The sequence below is a fragment of the Lynx rufus genome, unplaced genomic scaffold, assembly GCF_022079265.1.
Source record: "Lynx rufus isolate CCGP_SWC_20201006 ecotype Redwood Valley unplaced genomic scaffold, mLynRuf1.p SCAF_18, whole genome shotgun sequence".
Classification (NCBI taxonomy): Eukaryota; Metazoa; Chordata; class Mammalia; order Carnivora; family Felidae; genus Lynx; species Lynx rufus.
The window spans coordinates 15,268,420-15,276,493 of NW_025814832.1; the positions used below are offsets into that span (position 1 = coordinate 15,268,420).

The 8,074-nt window shown below is 40.6% G+C and overlaps 1 pseudogene; it reads left to right on the top strand.

The window, feature by feature from the left end:
* The first annotated feature begins 1,516 nt into the window (after positions 1–1,516).
* LOC124513174 (acyl carrier protein, mitochondrial-like) lies at positions 1,517–4,627 on the top strand (annotated as a pseudogene).
* Positions 4,628–8,074: the final 3,447 nt, after the last annotated feature.

An 8,074-nucleotide genomic window follows, 5' to 3' on the forward strand; every position in this document is an offset into this window, starting at 1 on the left:
TTGTAGTGATGTCTCTGGTACTTTGTCTCACAGGGTCCCCCTTAGGATCTCTTGTAGGGCTGGTTTAGTGGTGACAAATTCCTTCAGTTTTTGTTTGTTTGGGAAGACCTTTATCTCTCCTTCTATTCTAAATGACAGACTTGCTGGATAAAGGATTCTCGGCTGCATATTTTTGCTGTCTAGCACCCTGAAAATCTCGTGCCAATTCTTTCTGGCCTGCCAAGTTTCAAAAGAGAGATCAGTCACGAGTCTTATAGGTCTCCCTTTATATGTGAGGGCACGTTTACCCCTTGCTGCTTTCAGAATTTTCTCTTTATCCTTGTATTTTGCCAGTTTCACTATGATATGTCGTGCAGAAGATAGATTCAAGTTACGTCTGAAGGGAGTTCTCTGTGCCTCTTGGATTTCAATGCCTTTTTCCTTCCCCAGTTCAGGGAAGTTCTCAGCTATTATATCTTCAAGTACCCCTTCAGCACCTTTCCCTCTCTCTTCCTCCTCTGGGATACCAATTATGCGTATATTATTTCTTTTTAGTGTATCACTTAGTTCTCTAATTTTCCCCTCATACTCCTGGATTTTTTTATCTCTCTTTTTCTCAGCTTCCTCTTTTTCCATAACTTTATCTTCTAGTTCACCTATTCTCTCCTCTGCCTCTTCCAACCGAGCCGTGGTGGTTTGCATTTTGTTTTCCATTTCCTTTAAAGCGTTTTTCAGCTCCTCGTGACTGTTCCTTAGTCCCCTGATGTCTGTAGCAAGAGATTCTCTGCTGTCCTGTATGCTGTTTTCCAGCCCAGCGATTAATTTTATGACTATTATTCTAAATTCACTTTCTGTTATATTATTTAAATCCTTTTTGATCAGCTCATTAGCTGTTGTTATTTCCTGGAGATTCTTCTGAGGGGAATTCTTCCGCTTGGTCATTTTGGATAGTCCCTGGTGTGGTGAGGGCCTGCAGGGCACTTCCCCTGTGCTGTGGTGTATAACTGGAGTTGGTGGGCGGGGCCGCAGTCCGACCTGATGTCTGCCCCCAGCCCACCACTGGGGCCACAGTCAGACTGGTGTGTGCCTTCTCTTCCCCTCTCCTAGGGGCGGGATTCACTGTGGGGTGGCGTGGCCCGTCTGGGCTACTTGCACACTGCCAGGCTTGTGATGCTGGGGATCTGGCGTATTAGCTGGGGTGGGAAGGCAAGGTGCACGGCGGCAGGGGGGGCAGGCTTAGCTCGCTTCTCCTTAGGTGATCCACTTCAGGAGGGGCCCTGTGGCAGCCGGAGGGAGTCAGATCGCTGCCGGAGGTTTGGCTCCGCAGAAGCACAGAGTTGGGTGTTCGCGCGGAGCGAGCAATTTCCCTGGCCGGAGCCGGTTCCCTTTGGGATTTTGGCTGGGGGATGGGCGGGGGAGATGGCGCTGGCGAGCGCCTTTGTTCCCCGCCAAACTGAGCTCTGTCGTCCGGGGGCTCCGCAGCTCACCCTCCCTTTGTCCTCCAGCCTTCCCGCTTTCCGAGCAGAGCTGTTAACTTATGACCTCCCAGACGCTAAGTCGCGCTTGCTGTCGGAACACAGTCCGTCAGGCCCCTCCGCTTTTGCAAGCCGGACTCGGGGGCTCTGCTTGGCCGGCGAGCCGCCCCTCCGCCCCGGCTCCCTCCCGCCAGTCCGTGGAGCGCGCACCGCCTCGCCGCCCTTCCTACCCTCTTCCGTGGGCCTCTCGTCTGCACTTGGGTCCGGTGACTCTGTTCTGCTAATCCTCTGGCGGTTTTCTGGGTTATTTAGGCAGGTGTAGGTGGAATCTAAGTGATCAGCAGGACGCGCGGTGAGCCCAGCGTCCTCCTACGCCGCCATCTTCCCAGAATCCCCACAAGAGTCCCTTTTGATTGACCTTTGAGATTTTCTAATGGCCGTGATGGATAGACCCTGATTTATTTATTTATTCCCTGTTCCTCTGTTCCACAACTGAACATGTAAAAAAGATAAAGATGGAAGAACAGTCTTCTTATTTCTAAAGAGTTTTTAATCGATCAGTTTAAAATATATACAAACCATCAAGGGTCATCAACTTGTGAGGAAATCATGAAAGATTAAAAGCAAGTATCATAAAAGCTATTTGGTATTTAAAATGATTGATGAAATAAGGCATTAAATAGAGATTACAAATATCTTCAAGAAAGTAGAATTAAACAAGAAATGGAAAATCAAAGAAAAGGTAAGATAGTTCAAGCATCAGTGTAGTGAGATTAACTTTGACTAATAGGAGAATATCCAATGGAATAAAGACAGTCTCTTCAGCAAGTGGTGCTGGGAAAACTGGACAGCGACATACAGAAGAATGAACCTGGACCACTTTCTTACACCATACACAAAAAGAAACTCAAAATGGAAGAAAGACCTCAATGTAAGACAGGAGGCCATCAAAATCCTCCTGGAGAAAGCAGGCAAAAACCTCTTTGATCTTGCCCGCAGCAACTTCTTACTCAACACGTCTCAGGAGGCAAGGGAAACAAAAGCAAAAATGAACTACTGGGACCTCATCAGAATAAAAAGCTTCTGCACAGCAAAGGAAACAATCAGCAAAACTAAAAGGCAAACGACAGAAAGGGAGAAGATATTTGCAAATGACATATCCAATAAAGGGTTAGTATCCAAAATCTAGAAAGAACTTATCAAACTCAACACCCAAAAAACAAATAACCCAGTGAAGAAATGGGAAAAAGACATGAATAAACACTTCTTCAAGGAAGACATCCAGATGGCCAACCGACACATGAAAAAATGCTCCACATCACTCATCATCAGGGAAATACAAATCAAAACCTCAATGAGATACCACCTCACACCTGTCAGAATGGCCAACATTAACCACTCAGGCAACAACAAATGTCGGAGAGGATGCGGAGAAAGAGGATCTCTTTTGCACTGCTGGTGGGCATGCAAACTGGTGCAGCCACTCTGGAAAACAGTATGGAGGTCCCTCAAAAAACTAAAAACAGAACTACCCTATGACTCAGCAATTGCACTACTGGGCATTTATCTACAGGATACAGGTGTGCTGTTTCAAAGGGACACATGCACCCCCATGTTTATAGCAACACTATCAACAATAGCCAAAGTATGGTAAGAGCCCAAATGTCCATCGATGGATGAATAAAGAAAATGTGGTGTGTGTATATATATATATATATATATATATATATATATATATAATGGAGTATTATTCAGCAATCAAAAAGAATGAAATCTTGCTATTTGCAACTATGTGGATGGAACTGGAGGTTATTATGCTAAGTGAAATTAGTCAGAGAAAGACAAAAATTATATGACTTCACTCATATGAGGACTTTAAGAGACAAAACAGATGAACATAAGGGAAGGGAAACAAAAGTAATATAAAAACAGGGAGGGGGACAAAACAGAAGAGACTCATAAATATGGAGAACAAACTGAGGATTACAGGAGGGTTTATGGGAAGGGGAATGGGCTAAATGGGTAAGGGCACTAAGGAATCCACTCCTGAAATCATTGTTGCACTATATGCTAACCAATTTGGATGTAAATTTTAAAAAATAAAAAACAAGCTAAACAACAACAACAAAAAATTTTGACTAATAGGAATTCCAGGAAAAGAGGACAGAAAAAAGAGAGGGGGAAAAAATAAGAGCAAATACTTATTAAGGGCATACTATATGTGATAGACATTGTTCTAAGTGCTTCAGATAATTTAAAATATTTTTAAGTTTAGTTATTTATTTTGAGAGAGAGAGAGAGAGAGCAGGGAAGGGGCAGAGAGAGAGACAGAGAGAACCCCAAGCAGGCTCCGTGCCATTATTGCGCAGAGCCTGATGTGGGGCTCAATTCCATGAACCAGGAGATCATGACCTGAGCTGAAATCAAGAGTTGGTTGCTTAACCGAATGAGTCATCCAGGCACCCAGTGCTTTAAATAATTTTAATTAACTAATTAATTCTCTGGTTACTCTATGAGGTAGGTATTATTATATCCCCATCTTAAAGATGAACAAAATTAGGAATGTAGAGGTTAATTGAATAGCTAGTAGGTGGCAGAGCCAGAGTTCAAACCCAAGCAGTCTGGTGCCATAACTCACACTCTCAACAACTATATACTGCTGTCTCTCTATCAAAGAAATAATATGAGGCAGTGCATCCTGGGTCAGTGTAGCCATGGCAGCTTTTGTCCTTTCTGCCATGTCTGTGACTGCCTGTAGCCTTCGTGCCACCACCCTGGGTCCCCACACTGGCGGCAGCCCAGCCACTCAATATCACCCTGTGCCCCCCAGGGGCCTGTATGAGGCCTGGGGCTTCGCGTTTGGCCTCGGTGGTCATGCAGGTTCCAGTTACACAGTTATACCACCAGTACCGTGATGAACCCCGTTGGTCATTAGAGGGAATCAAGGACTGTGTTCTTTACATCTTAAAACTCTATGACAAGATTGATCCTGAAAAGCTCTCAATAAATTCCCACTTTATGAGAGAGTTGGGCCTAGACAGTTTGGACCAAGTGGAGATTATCATGGTCATGGAGGACAAATTTGGGTTTGAAATTCCTGATACAGATGTTGAGAAGTTAGTATGTCCACAAGAAACTGAGATCACATTGCGGATAAGGAGGATGTACAGTAAAACCTTGGATTTTGAGTAACTTGTTCTGCGAGTGTTCTGCAAGACAAAGAAAACATTTCTAATAAATGTCTTGCAATACGAGTAGTATGTGATGCCAAATGTCACATGATCACCCCTGAGCCAATTGTTCTTCCCTCTCTCTCTCTCTCTCTCTCACACTGCAGGATTGGGGGTGATCCCATGTTCTGATGCTTGGTCTGAGGCTGCAGTGTTTGGCAGAAATCAGTGATTTTTCAGAAGTTGCAAAGTGCCCACAACTGACACTAGTGTATTTTTTGTCACTTCAAAGCACCTATGGACAGTCCTTTGCTTTTCCATACCAGAGTAGGTTTAGAAATCCTTTGCTTCATTCTAGGTCAGGCTGCCTGCAGGTAATGATCCTTTCCTCTGCTGCCTTATTACCAGTTACATTAAATACAGCATATGACAGGAGTTTATTAATACTGTATTGTAGTAAACATCCATGTGAACATATATAATGGCCCCTATGTAGAAAAAGATTCCACTGAGCCAATAGATAGCAGTGATTCCATTAGTGATAGTGAAAGTCATCCTACACAATAACCCTCCTCTCTCCTGTCTCCCTCACACCAGCCACGAAGGTTTTCAAAGCTAAGTGCAGGTTAATTTATTTTTCTTTTTCTTTTTTATTTTTTATTATACTACATACAGTATTTTAATCATTTTTATAGGAATATTTTTGAGTTGGCAATGAATCATCTGAGTTTCCATGATTTCTTATGGGGAAATTTGCTTTGATATATAAGTGCTTTGGATTAAAAACATGTTTAAAGAACGAATTATGCTAGCAAACAGAAATTATTTTCAGTTATGAATAAAATATCAGATGTCTTTTTTCTCTTAGAGAAGACTCAAAAGATGCTAGCAAGTGTCTGGAACTGAGAATGTGTTTTGGCATTATTGTTGTCTTTGACAGAGAAATTCTGTTTTGACTTGTATTTTATTTTATTTTACTTCTTAAATTTTACTTAAATTCAAATTAGTTAACATACAGTGTAGTCGTGGCTTCAGGAGTAGAACCCAGTTATTCATCCCTTACATCTGAACTCAGTGCTCTTTCAGAAAAGTATCTTCCTAAATCCCATCACCCATTTAAGCCATACCCCCACCCCCACCCCTCCAGCAACCCTTAGTTTGTTCTCTGTATTTAAGAGTCTCTTATGGTTTACCTCCCTCTCTGTTTTTATCTTATTTTTCCTTCCCTTCCCCTATGTTCATCTGTTGAGTTTTTCAAGGAAAGCTTCCAAACTCATTCTATGAAGCCAGCATTACCTTGATTCCAAAACCAGAAAAAGACCCCACTAAAAAGGAGAATTACAAGCCAATTTCCCTGATGAACATGGATGCAAAAATTCTCAACAAGATACCTGCAAATCAAATTCAACAGTACATTAAAAATAATTCTTCACCATAATCAAGCGGGATTCATTCCTGGGTTTCAGGGTTGGTTCAATATTCTCAAATCAATTAACATGATACATCACATTAATAAAAGAAAGGATAAGAACCATATGATCCTTTCAATAGATGGAGAAAAAGCATTTGACAAAATACAGCATCCTTTCTTGATAAAAACCCTCAAGAAAATAGGGATAGAAGGTACATATCTTAACATCATAAAAGTCTTATATGAAAGGCCCATAGCTAATATCATCCTCAATGGGGAAAAACTGAGGGCTTTCCTCCTACAATCAGAACACAACAAGGATGTCCACCCTCACCACTGTTGTTCAACATAGTGTTGGAAGTCCTAGCCTCAGCAATCAGACAACAAAAAGGAAGAAGTCAAACTTTCACTCTACATGTATCATGTCATCTGATACTCTACAGGGAAAACCTGAAAGACACCAAAAAACTGCTAGAGCTGATACATGAATTCAGCAAAATCGCAGGATATAAAATCAATGGACATAAATTAGTTGCATTTCTATACACCAATAATGAAGCAACAGAAAGTGGTATCAAGGAATCGATCCCAATTACAATTATACCAAAACCCATAAAATACTTAGGAATAAACCTAACCAAACAGGTAAAAGATCTGTACATTGAAAACTATAGAAAGCCTATGAAAGAAATTGAAGAAGACACAAAAAAATGGAAAAACATTCCATGCTAATGGATTTGAAGAACAAATATGGTTAAAATGTCAATACTACCCAAGCAATCTACACATTCAATGCAATCCCAATCAAAATAACAGCATCCTAAACAATCCTAAAATTTGTACGGAACCACAAAAAAACCTGAATAGCCAAAGAAATGTTGAAAAAGATAACCAAAGCTGGAGGCATCACAATCCTGGACTTTAACTTGTATTACAAAGCTGTAACCATCAAGACAGTATGGTATTGGCAGAAAAACAGACACATAGATCAACAAAATAGAATAGAGAACCCAGAAATGGGCCTACAAATATGGCCAATTGATCTTCAACAAAGCAGAAAAGAGTATCCAATGGGCAAAATAGACTTGTATTTAAATTGTCTGTTTTACCCTTTGAAAATAAATCTATAAAACCAGAAAAGAGAAAGAGAGAGAGAGAGAGAGAGAGAGAGAGAGAGAGAGAGAGAGAGAAAGAAAGAAAGAAAGAAAGAAAGAAAGAAAGAATAAGTGAGACTTCCAGGTTTAGAGGGCAAATTGAACACATTCAACTTGCCCCCTCCAGAAACCCTGCCAGGCAATGGTAAAGGGAATATTTTAAAATAATAACTGAAAGAGAGGAAGAAAAAAGGCGACACAAAGTAGATGATGGAGTGGCAACTGAAGTAGCAGGACACAGAAAGCCAAGTCTTAAACCAACAGTGAGGAAAGCTGAGAACAAACCCAATATATACAAAAGAATCCTCTAAATAAACAAAAACTGGCCACACTAAGTACCTGTAGAACTGGGGGTAAGTGGCAAATGGAATGGATAAAATAAGAAAAACTGAGTGAAAGCTGTTTAAGAAGCTGGTACATCCCTAGATGCCCCATTCCACACCTAGATGACTACCTTCCCTAACTTCCCAATTTTGGCAGAAGTCTGCAGCTTTTTCCCTCAAGAGGATAAAACAGGCATCTCTTGATGAAGAGACACCAGAAACTGTTGAGGGCATAAGTACTATAGTAAAAAACAAGGGGATTAAGTGATTTTATACATAGGTTAATGCTGAATTCACAGATTAGCAGTTCTCCTCCCTGATTCTATTGAACCAGACAGATGAAATGGAGTTAGGGTCAGAAGTTCCCCCAAATAAATAAAATAAAATAAATAAAATAAAATAAAATAAAATAAAATAAAATAAAATAAAATAAAATAAAATAAAATAAAATAAAATAAAATAAAATAAAATAATAAAATAAATACAATACAATACAGAAGAAAAAGAAGACGAAGACAATGACAACAGAGTAGAAATAGTAGCAGTAGTAGTAGTTTCCCTA